Raw genomic sequence first — 13,211 nt, forward strand, 5'->3', positions numbered from 1 at the left:
CATTATTGCATGACAGCTAGAGACTTAGTGTGAACAAATGGGGCCTTTGTTGGGGCCTGCATCACCAGCGAATAACAACTGACTCACCTCCCAAGCCCTCTCATCCACAACAGATTGCATACTTGCCCCTCTTTCCGAAACTCTTGCATTCATCTCCCTAACAGACCCATCCATAAACAGATTAAACAACCATGGAGACATCACTCACCCTTGCCGATAACCGACATTAACTGGGAACCAATCAATTTCCTCTCTTCCTACTCGTACACATGCCTTACATCCTCGATAAAAACTTTTCACTGCTTCTAGCAACCTGCCTCCCACATCATATACTCTTAATACCTTCCACAGAGCATCTCTATCAACTCTATCATATTCCTTCTCCAGATCCATAAATGCTACATACAAATCCATGTGTTTTTCTAAGTATTTCTCACATACATTCTTCAAAGCAAACACCTAATCCACATATCCTCCACCACCTCTGAAACCAAACTACTCCTCCCCAATCTGATGCTCCGTACATGCCTTCACCTTCTCAATCAATACCCTCCCATATAATATCCCAGGAATACTCAACAAACTTATACCTCTGTAATATAAGCACTCGCATTTTATCCCCTTTTCCTTTGTACCATGGCACTATGCAAGCATTACGCCAATCCTCAGGCAATTCACAATAAGCCAACCAGTCAACAACACAGTCACCCCCTTTTTTAATAAATTCCACTGCAATACCATCCAAACCCGCCACCTTGCCAGCTTTCATCTTCCGCAAAGCTTTCACTAACTCTTTTCCGTTTACCAAATCATTCTCCCTAACCCTCTCACTTCGCACACCACCTCGACCAAAACACCCTATATCTGCCACTATACCATCTAACACATTCAACAAACTTTCAAAATACTCACTCCATCTCCTTCTCACATCACCACTGATTGTTATTACCTCCCCATTAGCCCTATTCACCGATGTTTCCATTTGCTCTCTTGTCTTACGCACTTTATTTACCTCCTTCCTAAACATCTTTTTACTGTCTCTGTGAGACCACAGGGAAAATGAAGCATGATATGTTCCCAAGTGCACTTTCGTGTGATAACCACATCATCAGAGGAGACGCAAAAGAGAAATATAACGAAATGCAACGAAATATAACGAAATACAACGAAGAGACGTAGCTAGGACGCCATATGGTAGACCTGTGATAGTCCAAGACGTGATAAAACAAGGCATTTGATTTTTGTCCTGTTCTTATACGATACATATGTTGCTTAAGTCTCTCAGAAAGATGCTTACCAATCTGCCTAACATAAAACTTATCATAATTTCTACATGGCACTTTATAGATGCATCCGGGAGAATTTTTTAGTGAATTCCTGGATAAGATATTCTTTATAGTATTTTTGTTGCTGAAGTCAACATTTACATTAAAGGATTATAGCAACATGGGAAGTAAGGTTATTATTAAAAGGAAGAACTAAAAGATTCTTAATGTCAGTGGGAGGTTTGGGTTCAACCCTATAAAGTGATTTCTTTACAAACTTAAGGGATTTATGAATGAAAGATCTAGGGTACTTTAACTTAGACTCAATAGAATGTATCTTCTCAAACTCATCATCAGTAAACTCTGGACTGCAAATACGTAATGCCCTAAGGAACATAGACTGAAATAATGATAATTTAACTCTGTCATGTTCAGATGAGTAATAATGAATATATGAGCATACACTGGTAGGTTTTCTGTATATGCTAAACTTAAACTTGTTTCCTTGCCTATGGGTCATGCAGTCAAAAAATGGTAACATACCACTATTTGCATTTTCTACAGTAAATTTGATGGAAGGTACTAAATTGTTAAGTAAGGGAAAAATGTCTGTAAATTTTCATTTGCTGGCCAAAAGTCCTTTAGTAATTTTGTTTCAAAAAAATTCATGTAAAGATTACTTTGTACAGGTGAAAGAGGGTTACCCATTGCCATACTTTCTCCGCTGAATTGAAATACAGTCTTTTATACACAAATTTATCAGTTCAATGAAAACAGACTTTGAGACAGGTAAATGAATATTATCCAAAACATCAAATAGAGATTCTAAAAGGTCATCAACTGGAACTTTTGTGAACAGTGAGGAAGCATCAAAGCTAACAAGTTTGAAATGAAAATTAACATTGAGTGTGGATGTGTTGGAAATAAGATGTTTGAGGACAGTATGTGGTGTGAGATGGTTTGATCGAGTAAGTAATGAAAGGGTAAGAAAGATGTGTGATAATAGAAAGAGTGTGCTTGATAGAGCAGAAGAGTGTGTTTTGAAATGGTTTGGTCACATGGAGAGAATGAATGAGGGAAGATTGACAAAGAGGATATATGTGTCAGAAGTTGAGGGAACAAGGAGACGTGGGAGACCAAATTGGAGGCGGGAAGATGGAGTGAAAAAGATTTTGAGCGATCGGGGCCTGAACATGCAGGATGGTGAAAGGCGTGCAAGGAATAGAGTGAATTGGAACTATGTAGTATACCGTGGTGGACGTGCTGTCAATGGATTGAACCAGGGCATGCGAAGCGTTTGGGGTAAACCATGGATAGTTTTGTAGGACCTGGATGTGGAAAGGGAGCTGTGGTTTCAGTGCATTATTACATGACAGTTAGAGAGTGAGTGTGAACTAATGAGCTCTTTGTTGTCTTTTCCTAGCGCTACCTCGCGCGCATGAAGGGGGAGGGGGTTGTCATTTCACGTGTTGCGGGGTGGCGACGGGAATGAATAAGGGCAGACAGTATGAATTATATACATGTATATATATATATATATATATATATATATATATATATATATATATATATATATATATATATATATATATATATATATATATGTATACGTTGAAATGTATAGGTATATATATGTGCGTGTGTGGACGAGTATGTATATACATGTGTATGTGGGTGGGTTGGGCCATTCTTTCGTCTGTTTTCCTTGCGCTACCTTGCTAACGCGGGAGACAGCGACAAAGTATAACAGATAATAGAATAGATTGTTAAGCTTGTTAACTAGATATATATTTACCATATTAGAATGTAATATCTTACTCACTAAAGGGCTTTATAAAGAAATAAACCATTTTGACAATCTATATGTGATGGAGCCTACTGAACTAACTATAGATTTTGCTGGAAAATTTTGTTTATGTGCTCTGATAAGTCCATATATAAATGGCAATGAAGGGGACAAGTATGATAAACTTTATTGAAATGGGAATTAACTGCCTCTAGGGGATTCTTACCGAGTTTAGAATATGTTGTGTCAATTAAAAGATCATTCATTTTAGATAAATAGTTACTTTTGTCTATAATCACAACAGTGTTAGTCGTATATGCTTTAGTAATATGTATATCACTGTCTTTTTTGAAGTGTTTATAGCTCTCATAAATCTTTTAGGTAATTAGGATCCACTGGTTTTGACAAACTGGCATACACTAAACCCTCACAGATATAAATTTCATCACTAGGTAATTTACTGTACTTATCTAAATTGGAAAAAGACTTTGCGATACGCTCGTTGTCTGTCTTCGAAAATCATTTAATTACCAAATGGCGTCCTAGCTACGTTTCTTCGTTTTATATCAGCTGACCTGTATTTCTTTCCTGTATCTCCCCTGATGATATGACTGTTACACGAAAGTGCACTTGGAAACTTATCATGTTTCATTTTCACCGTGGACTCATAGGAATATACCTGATCACGCACAAAATTGTGATCCTTTCCAACATGGATTCCACACGGCTCTTCTATCACTTCTCAACAAGCTGTCCTGGACTTTATCTTTTCGTTACTGCTTTCTCCAAATCGTTAATCAAGGCCTACCAACTGAAGTTACGATTTGGATTCTTCAGGAAATGCATTGAGGAACATGTGATGCCAAGTTCTGTCCTAACCCTGAGATTGTTGCAGCTGTTTGGTTGACCATTTGACGAATTCTAAAACATCGTTTTAAACAAACATAGTGAATTAAAGACGATTGAAATGGAGGAGGCTTTTCGTATTACATGAGAGAAAAAAACGTACCTTTCAAATTGTTATACCGACATATTGGAAAAACGGGATGTTCGACTATTGCTATGATGGATTAAGATTGAACACAAATGAAACTGAATTGTAAGTTTGACCATCTTATTGAAAAGAGTGACTGGACTAAGAACAGGAACCCTTCTTTTGTGGTAAACCTTTTCAATAAATAACTATATAAGGATTCCTTGTGTGTATTAGGCTATGGATTAAGTTCTGTGTGCTCTAACAGGGAAGCGAGCTGTGTTGATGTCACAAAGTTTTTTTGCAATTTAAAGAAATACAGCAATCTAATTAATGATGTAATTGATATCTGTAAGGGTTTAGTGTATTCCTCTTTGTCAAAACCATTGAATCCTACTTGCCCTAAAAGATTTATAAGAGCTATTAACACCTTAAAAAAAGACAGATAAGGCTAACGCTGTTGTGATTATGGGCAAAATAAATTATTTATCTAAAACAAATGATACTTTAAATGATGACACATATTTTAAGCTCAGTAAGAATCCAAGGCAGTTGATTCCCATTTCAATAAAGAACTGAAGTTCTTGTTGAAAGGTAATGATTCTCTTATCAAAATTTTGTCATCTTTGTCCCCTTCATTGCCATATATTTATGGACTTATCAAAACACATAAACAAAATTTTCCAGCAAGATCTATAATGAGCTCAGTAGGCTCCATCACATATAGACAGTCAAAATGGTTAGTTTCTATATTAAGCCGTTTAGTGGGTAAGATATCAAATTCTAACGTCATAAACAATTTAAGATTTAATTAACAAGCTTAACAATATCAATGTTAATTTTGATTTTAAACTTGTTAACTTTGATGTTTCCTAACTGTTCACAAAAGTTCCACTTGATGGCCTTTTATAATATTTATTTGACGCTTTGGATTATATTCACTTACCTGTCTCAAAGTCTGTTTTCACTGAACTGATAAAATTGTGTATAAAACACCGTGTATCTCAATTCAATGGAGATTATTATTCTCAAAAATTTGGTATGGCAATGGGTAACCCTCTTTCGCCTGTACTAAGTAATCTTTATATGGAATTCTTTGAAACAAAATAACTAAAGGATATCTTACCTTCTAATGCAATTTGGTTTAGGTATCAGATGAGGTTCTTTGTGTTTGGCCAAGAAATGAAAATTTGCAAACATTTTCCCCATACTAAACAATTCAGTACCTTCCATTAAATTTACTATAGAAAATGAAAATAATGGTATGTAACCATTTTCAGACTGCATGATCCACAGGCAAGGAAACAAGTTTAAGTTTAGCTTATACGGAAAACCCACCAATGTATGTTCATATATCCATTATTACTCATCTCAACATGACAGAGCTAAACTATCATCATTTCAATCTATGTTCCTTAGGGCATTACGTATTTGCAGTCCAGAGTTTATTGATGATGATTTTGAGAAGATATATTCTACTGAATCTAAGTTAAAGTACCCTAGATCTTTCACTGATAAATCTCTTAAGTTAGCAAAGAAATCATTTTATAGAGTTGAACGCGAACCTCCCACCGACACCAAGAATCATTTAGTTCTCCCTTTTGATGAGCATTTTACTGTACTTCTCATGTTGCTTAAGTCCTTTAATGTAAATGTTGCCTTCAGCAACTATAATGCTATAAAGAATATCTTAATCTGGAACTCGCCAAAAAAACATTCTCCTGCATGAATCTATAAAGTGCCATGTAGAAATTGTGAAAAGTCTTATGTTGGGCAGGCTAGCGAGGAGGATTAGCACTCCTTTCTTGGTTTATTCTTCTCTTATGATTTTAAGAAATTGAAGTACAGAAGGGCTGGTTCCTGCCCCCATCCCCCTCCCTTCAGTTGCCTTCTCCGACACGCAGGGAATTCAGAGGTAGAATTCTTTCGCACCAAGGAACTTGTAAAAAGAAATATCTTGGAATAGTCTCTGGAATAGTATTGAAAATCTTGGAGTTGTCTTTGGAAAATTTGTGAAAGTTCCAATCGCTTGTTATCGATTAGGGGAGCCTTGGAAACCAATCAGCCTTCCGTGACCGGTGCTGCTGTTTTGATTCAGCACAGGAGAATCTGGGAGTTGTACTGTGATGATTGTTGAGTTCTTTTGCCAATTGTTTTGTTAGAGATGAAAAGGATGTGAGTCTTCAACTCTCCAGCAACCCGCGTGAAAATAAGGCAGAAAGGGTAAATAAAACAGCCATCTGGGCCAAGGATACGGTGCGTCATGTGTGTGTTTGTGTTTACTTCCCGTCTGTACTGTACCGGGGCGTCCTCTCGTGGTGACACAACCTTTGAACTTTCTCTAAACTTTTATATATTTCTTTCAACCCTTCGACTGTTAATTGTATGTTGACGGTCTCAATAATCCTGGCAGTTGATGGGCTAAAGCTCAGACAGCCAGGAAACTGTGTGTGTGTGTGTGTGTGTGTGTGTGTGTGTGTGTGTGTGTGTGTGTGTGTGTGTGTGTAGGTACACACATCCGTCAGCCAGGCTCACTATTATGGCAGGACGTCAAACTATAGGGAACGCTCGCTGCAAATTATTCTGAAGGTCTTGGACAAACAAGATGTGGAGGACGTTCCTTTTAATCAGGCTGGCTCAGGGATTTCCGTGGAGAGAGAGAGAGAGAGAGAGAGAGAGAGAGAGAGAGAGAGAGAGAGATTCACACGAAGATCTGATGTAAAGAATATTGTCGTAATGGTCAGGAAACTTGGTTCGACTGAGGGTGTGAAAGCTTTATGTTGACACATGAAATGGTTTTGACAAGCAAAAATTTTTAAAGCTGGAATAAAGAAGAGAAATTGGAAGAAAAAAGAAAGAGAATAAGCGAATAACAGAGATGAATAAGAAAGAATGAAGAAAAAGATGACATGAGATTAATATAACAGGTGAATAGAAGCAACGAATTAGAAATAGGAATGATAATACAAGGAAACAAGAAATGTAAGAAAAATGAATGATAAAAATAAGTTGTAGGAAAAATAAGGATATTTATCATAAATCAGTTGTTGGTGATTCCGATGGTTATTTCACTACTTACACCCCTAACCTTGACCTCTTTACTATTTCACTTTATTATCCTTAATAGCTACGACCTGACCCCTTTAAAAAGACAGGTTTTTCACTCCTTTCTCCACACATCTTCGTTTCTTTAGCCGCTTCCTCCTGCTTCACACAAACACTAATCTTCACTAACGGCTGTTCGTCTACAGCTGGAAACGACCCAATATTCTCTTCTTTTATGTGATCTGAGACGAAACGGGCAACTGGAAGTCCTAAAATACCAAAATCAGATTGGCTTAAAGAGTAAGATATCATTTAATAAATTTCTTTCAAAAAATTCCAGTGAAAATTACTTACAACTGGTGAAAGAAGGTTACCCATCGCCATACCCTATTTCTGAGCATAATACTCTACATTGAATTGATATAGACAGTCCTTTATACACAATTTTCTCAAATCAATAAACACAGAATTTGAAATAAGTAAAGCAATATTATCCAAGACATCAACATTCTTTTTTTACTGAATTGGTAAAATTGTATATAAAAGACTGTATTCCAATTCACCCTATTCCTTGCACGCCTCTCACCCTCCTGAATGTTCAGGCACCGATCGCTCAAAATCTTTCTCACACCCTTCTTCCACCTCCAATTTGGTCTCCTACATTCTCCTTTTTCCCTCCACCTCTGACACATATACCCTCATTGTCAATCTTTCCTCACTCATTCTCTCGATGTGACCAAACCATTTCAATAAACCCTCTTCTGCTCTCTCAACCACAATCTTTCATTACCACACATCTCTCTGATTGATAGAATGGATACCTGGCATGGCATAAAGAAGGATATGTGGTATACCGGCGTTGACGTGCTGTCAGTGGATTGAATCAAGGCATGTGAAGCGTCTGGGGTAAACCATGGAAAGCTGTGTAGGTATGTATATTTGCGTGTGTGGACGTATGTATATACATGTGTATGGGGGGGGGGGGTTGGGCCATTTCTTTCGTCTGTTTCCTTGCGCTACCTCGCAAACGCGGGAGACAGCGACAAAGTATAATAAAAAAATAATTATATATATATGTATATATATATATATATATATATATATATATATATATATATATATATATATATATATATATATATATATATATATATATGTAAATGTGAATAAGAGCAAGGTTATTAGGTACAGTAGGGTTGAGGGTCAAGTCAATTGGGAGGTGAGTTTGAATGGAGAAAAACTGGAGGAAGTGAAGTGTTTTAGATATCTGGGAGTGGATCTGGCAGCGGATGGAACCATGGAAGCGGAAGTGGATCATAGGGTGGGGGAGGGGGCGAAAATTCTGGGGGCCTTGAAGAATGTGTGGAAGTCGAGAACATTATCTCGGAAAGCAAAAATGGGTATGTTTGAAGGAATAGTGGTTCCAACAATGTTGTATGGTTGCGAGGCGTGGGCTATGGATAGAGTTGTGCGCAGGAGGATGGATGTGCTGGAAATGAGATGTTTGAGGACAATGTGTGGTGTGAGGTGGTTTGATCGAGTGAGTAACGTAAGGGTAAGAGAGATGTGTGGAAATAAAAAGAGCGTGTTTGAGAGAGCAGAAGAGGGTGTTTTGAAGTGGTTTGGGCACATGGAGAGAATGAGTGAGGAAAGATTGACCAAGAGGATATATGTGTCGGAGGTGGAGGGAACGAGGAGAAGAGGGAGACCAAATTGGAGGTGGAAAGATGGAGTGAAAAAGATTTTGTGTGATCGGGGCCTGAACATGCAGGAGGGTGAAAGGAGGGCAAGGAATAGAGTAAATTGGAGCGATGTGGTATACCGGGGTTGACGTGCTGTCATTGGATTGAATCAAGGCATGTGAAGCGTCTGGGGTAAACCATGGAAAGCTGTGTAGGTATGTATATTTGCGTGTGTGGAGGTATGTATATACATGTGTATGGGGGGGGGGGGTGGGGCCATTTCTTTCGTCTGTTTCCTTGCGCTACCTCGCAAACGCGGGAGACAGCGACAAAGTATAAAAAAAAAAAAAAAAAAATTATATGTATATATATATATATATATATATATATATATATATATATATATATATATATATATATACATATATATATATATATATATATATATATATATATATATATATATATATATATATATATATGTATATATATATATATATATATATATATATATATATATATATATATATATATATATATATATATATATATATATATCACGTAATCCAATAGCGCTCTCTGGCCATCTCTCCTACTTACATACGTATACTTATGTATATCTTGCTTTTTAAACCAGGTATTCCCAATCACCAGTCCTTTTTCAGCACATAAATCTACAAGCTCTTCACCATTTCCATTTACAACACTGAACACACCATGTATACCAATTATTCCCTCAACTGCCACATTACTCACCTTTGCATTCAAATCACCCATCACTATAACCCGGTCTCGTGCATCAAAGCCACTAACACACTCATTCAGCTGCTCCCAAAACACTTGCCTCTTATGATCTTTCTTCTCATGCCCGGGTGCATATGCACCAATAATCACCCATCTCTCACCATCAACTTTCAGTTTTACCCATATTAATCGAGAATTTACCTTTTTACATTCTATCACATACTCCCACAACTCCTGTTTCAGGAGTACTGCTACTCCTTCCCTTGCTCTTGTCCTCTCACTAACCCCTGACTTTACTCCCAAGACCTTCCCAAACCACTCTTCCCATCTACCCTTAAGCTTCGTTTCACTCAGAGCCAAAACATCCAGGTTCCTTTCCTCAAACATACTACCTATCTCTCCTTTTTTCACATCTTGGTTACATCCACACACATTTAGACACCCCAGTCTGAGCCTACGAGGAGGATGATCACTCCCCGCGTGACTCCTTCTTCTGTTTCCCATTTTAGAAAGTTAATACAAGGAGGGGAGGATTTGTGGCCCCCCGCTCCCGTCCCCTCTAGTCGCTTTCTATGACACGCGGAGATATATGAAGGTATATGAAGGTGCGCGTTCATATGCACTTTATTCGTATTCATATACCTCCGCGTTGTACAGTTAGGTTCGGCAAAACGCTATCAGCTGGCTATGTGCGTCTGTTCGGAAACAACCAAGTATAGACCCCGTTGCTCACCATTGTGAGACGAAGGGTATTCGAGTACTTAGTATTTGGAAGAGTTGTTTCCTATTATATAGTCCCATAGCCTAGCGGTTAGCATGCCTGCCTCTTCCACAGGGGTCCCGGGTTCGATCCTGGCTGTTGGAGGTTTGTATGTTGATATACATATATAAATGTATATATATATATATATATATATATATATATTTTTTCTTTTTTTTTCATACTATTCGCCATTTCCCGCGATAGCGAGGTAGCGTTAAGAACAGAGGACTGGGCCTTTGAGGGAATATCCTCACCTGGCCCCCTTCTCTGTTCCTTCTTTTGGAAAATTAAAAAAAAACGAGAGGGGAGGATTTCCAGCCCCCCGCTCCCTTCCCTTTTAGTCGCCTTCTACGACACGCAGGGAATACGTGAGAAGTATTCTTTCTCCCCTATCCCCAGGGATATATATATATATATATATATATATATATATATATATATATATATATATATATATATATATATATATATATATATATCTATATTTCTTTCTCCCCTACCCCTGGGGATAGGGTAGAAAGAATACTTCCCACGCATTCCACACATGTCGTAGAAGGCGACTAAAGGGGACGGGAGCGGGGGGCCAGAAACCCTCCCCTCCTTGAATTTTAACTTTCTAAAAGGGGAAACAGTAGAAGGAGTCACGCAAAGAGTGCTCATCCTCCTCGACGGCTCAGATTGGGGTGTCTAAATGTGTGTGGATGTAACCAAGATGAGAAAAAAGCAGAGATAGGTAGTATGTTTGAGGAAAGGAACCTGGATGTTTTGGCTCTGAGTGAAACGAAGCTCAAGGGTAAAGGGGAAGAGTGGTTTGGGAATGTCTTGGGAGTAAACTCAGAGGTTAGTGAGAGGACAAGAGCAAGGGAAGGAGTAGCACTACTCCTGAATCAGGAGTTGTGGGAGTATGTGATAGAGTGTAAGAAAGTAAATTCTAGATTGATATGAGTAAAACTGAAAGTTGATGGAGAGAGATGGTTGATTATTGGTGCATATGCATCTGTGCATGAGAAGAAAGATCATGAGAGGCAAGTGTTTTGGAAGCAGCTGAATGAGTGTGTTAGTGGTTTTGATGCACAAGACCGAGTTATAGTGATGGGTGATTTGAATGCAAAGGTGAGTAATGTGGCAGTTGAGGGAATAATTGGTATAATTGGAGTGTTCAGTGTTGTAAATGGAAATGGTGAAGAGCTTGTAGATCTATGTGCTGAAAAAGGACTGGTGATTGGTAATACCTGTTTTAAAAAGCTAGATATACATAAGTATACGTATGTAGGTATGAGAGAAGGCCAGAGAGCGTTATTGGATTACGTGTTAATTGATACACGCACGAAAGAGAGACTTTTGGATGTTAATGTCCTGAGAGGTGCAACTCGAGGGATGTCTGATCATTATCTTGTGGAAGCGAAGGTGAAGATTTGTGAGGGTTTTCAGAAAAGAAGAGAGAATGTTGGGGTGAAGAGAGTGGTGAGAGTAAGTGAGCTTGGGAAGGAGAATTGTGTGAGGAAGTACCAGGAGAGACTAAGTACATAATGGAAAAAGGAGGTAAGGGGAGTGGGGGAGGAATGGGATGTATTCAGGGAAGCAGTGATGGCTTGCGCAAAAGATGATTCTGGCATGAGAAGCGTGGGAGATGGGTTGATTAGAAAAGGTAGTGAATGGTGGGATGAAGAAGTGAGATTATTAGTGAAAGAGAAGAGAGAGGCATTTGGACGATTTTTGCAGGGAAAGAATGCAAATGAGTGGGAGAGGTATAAAAGAAAGAGACAGGAGGTCAAGAGAAAGGTTCAAGAGGTGAAAAAGAGGGCAAATGAGAGTTAGGGTGAGAGAGTATCATTAAATTTCAGGGAGAATAAAAAGATGTTTTGGAAGGAGGTAAATAAAGTGCGTAAGACAAGGGAGCAAATGGGAACTTCAGTGAAGGGGGCTAATGGGGAGGTGATAACTAGTAGTGGTGATGTGAGGAGATGGGGTGAAAATTTTAAAGGTTTGCTGAATGTGTTTGATGATACACTGGCAGATATAGGGTGCTTTGGTCGAGGTGGTCTGCAAAGTGAGAGGGTTAGGGAAAATGATTTGGTAAATAGAGAAGAGGTAGTAAAAGCTTTGCGGAAGATGAAAGCCGGCAAGGCAGCAGGTTTGGATGGTATTGCAGTGGAATTTATTAAAAAAGGGGGTGACTGTATTATTGACTGGTTGGTAAGGTTATTTAATGTATGTATGACTCATGGTAAGGTGCCTGAGGATTGGCGGAATGCTTGCATAGTGCCATTGTACAAAGGCAAAGGGGATAAGAGTGAGTGCTCAAATTACAGAGGTATAAGTTTGTTGAATATTCCTGGTAAATTATATGGGAGGGTATTGATTGAGAGGGTGAAGGCATGTACAGAGCATCAGACTGGGGAAGAGCAGTGTGGTTTCAGAAGTGGCAGAGGATGTGTGGATCAGGTGTTTGCTTTGAAGAATGTGTGTGAGAAATACACAGAAAAACAAATGGATTTGTATGTAGCATTTATGGATCTGGAGAAGGCATATGATAGAATTGATAGACATGCTCTGTGGAAGGTATTAAGAATATATGGTGTAGGAGGCAAGTTGTTAGAAGAAGTGAAAGTTTTTATCGAGAATGTAAGGCATGTGTACGTGCAGGAAGAGAGGAAAGTGATTGATTCTCAGTGAATGTAGGTTTGCGACAGGGGTGTGTGATGTCTCCATGGTTGTTTAATTTGTTTATGGATGGGGTTGTTAGGGAGGTGAATGCAAGAGTTTTGGAAAGAAGGGCAAGTATGCAGTCTGTTGTGAATGAGAGAGCTTGGGAAGTGAGTCAGTTGTTGTTCGCTGATGATACAGCGCTGGTGGCTGATTCATGTAAGAAACTGCAGCAGCTGGTGACTGAGTTTGGTAAGGTGTGTGAAAGAAGAAAGTTAAGAGTAAATGTGAATAAGAGCAATGTTAT

Source organism: Panulirus ornatus, chromosome 72 (assembly GCF_036320965.1).
Source record: "Panulirus ornatus isolate Po-2019 chromosome 72, ASM3632096v1, whole genome shotgun sequence".
Taxonomy (NCBI): Eukaryota; Metazoa; Arthropoda; class Malacostraca; order Decapoda; family Palinuridae; genus Panulirus; species Panulirus ornatus.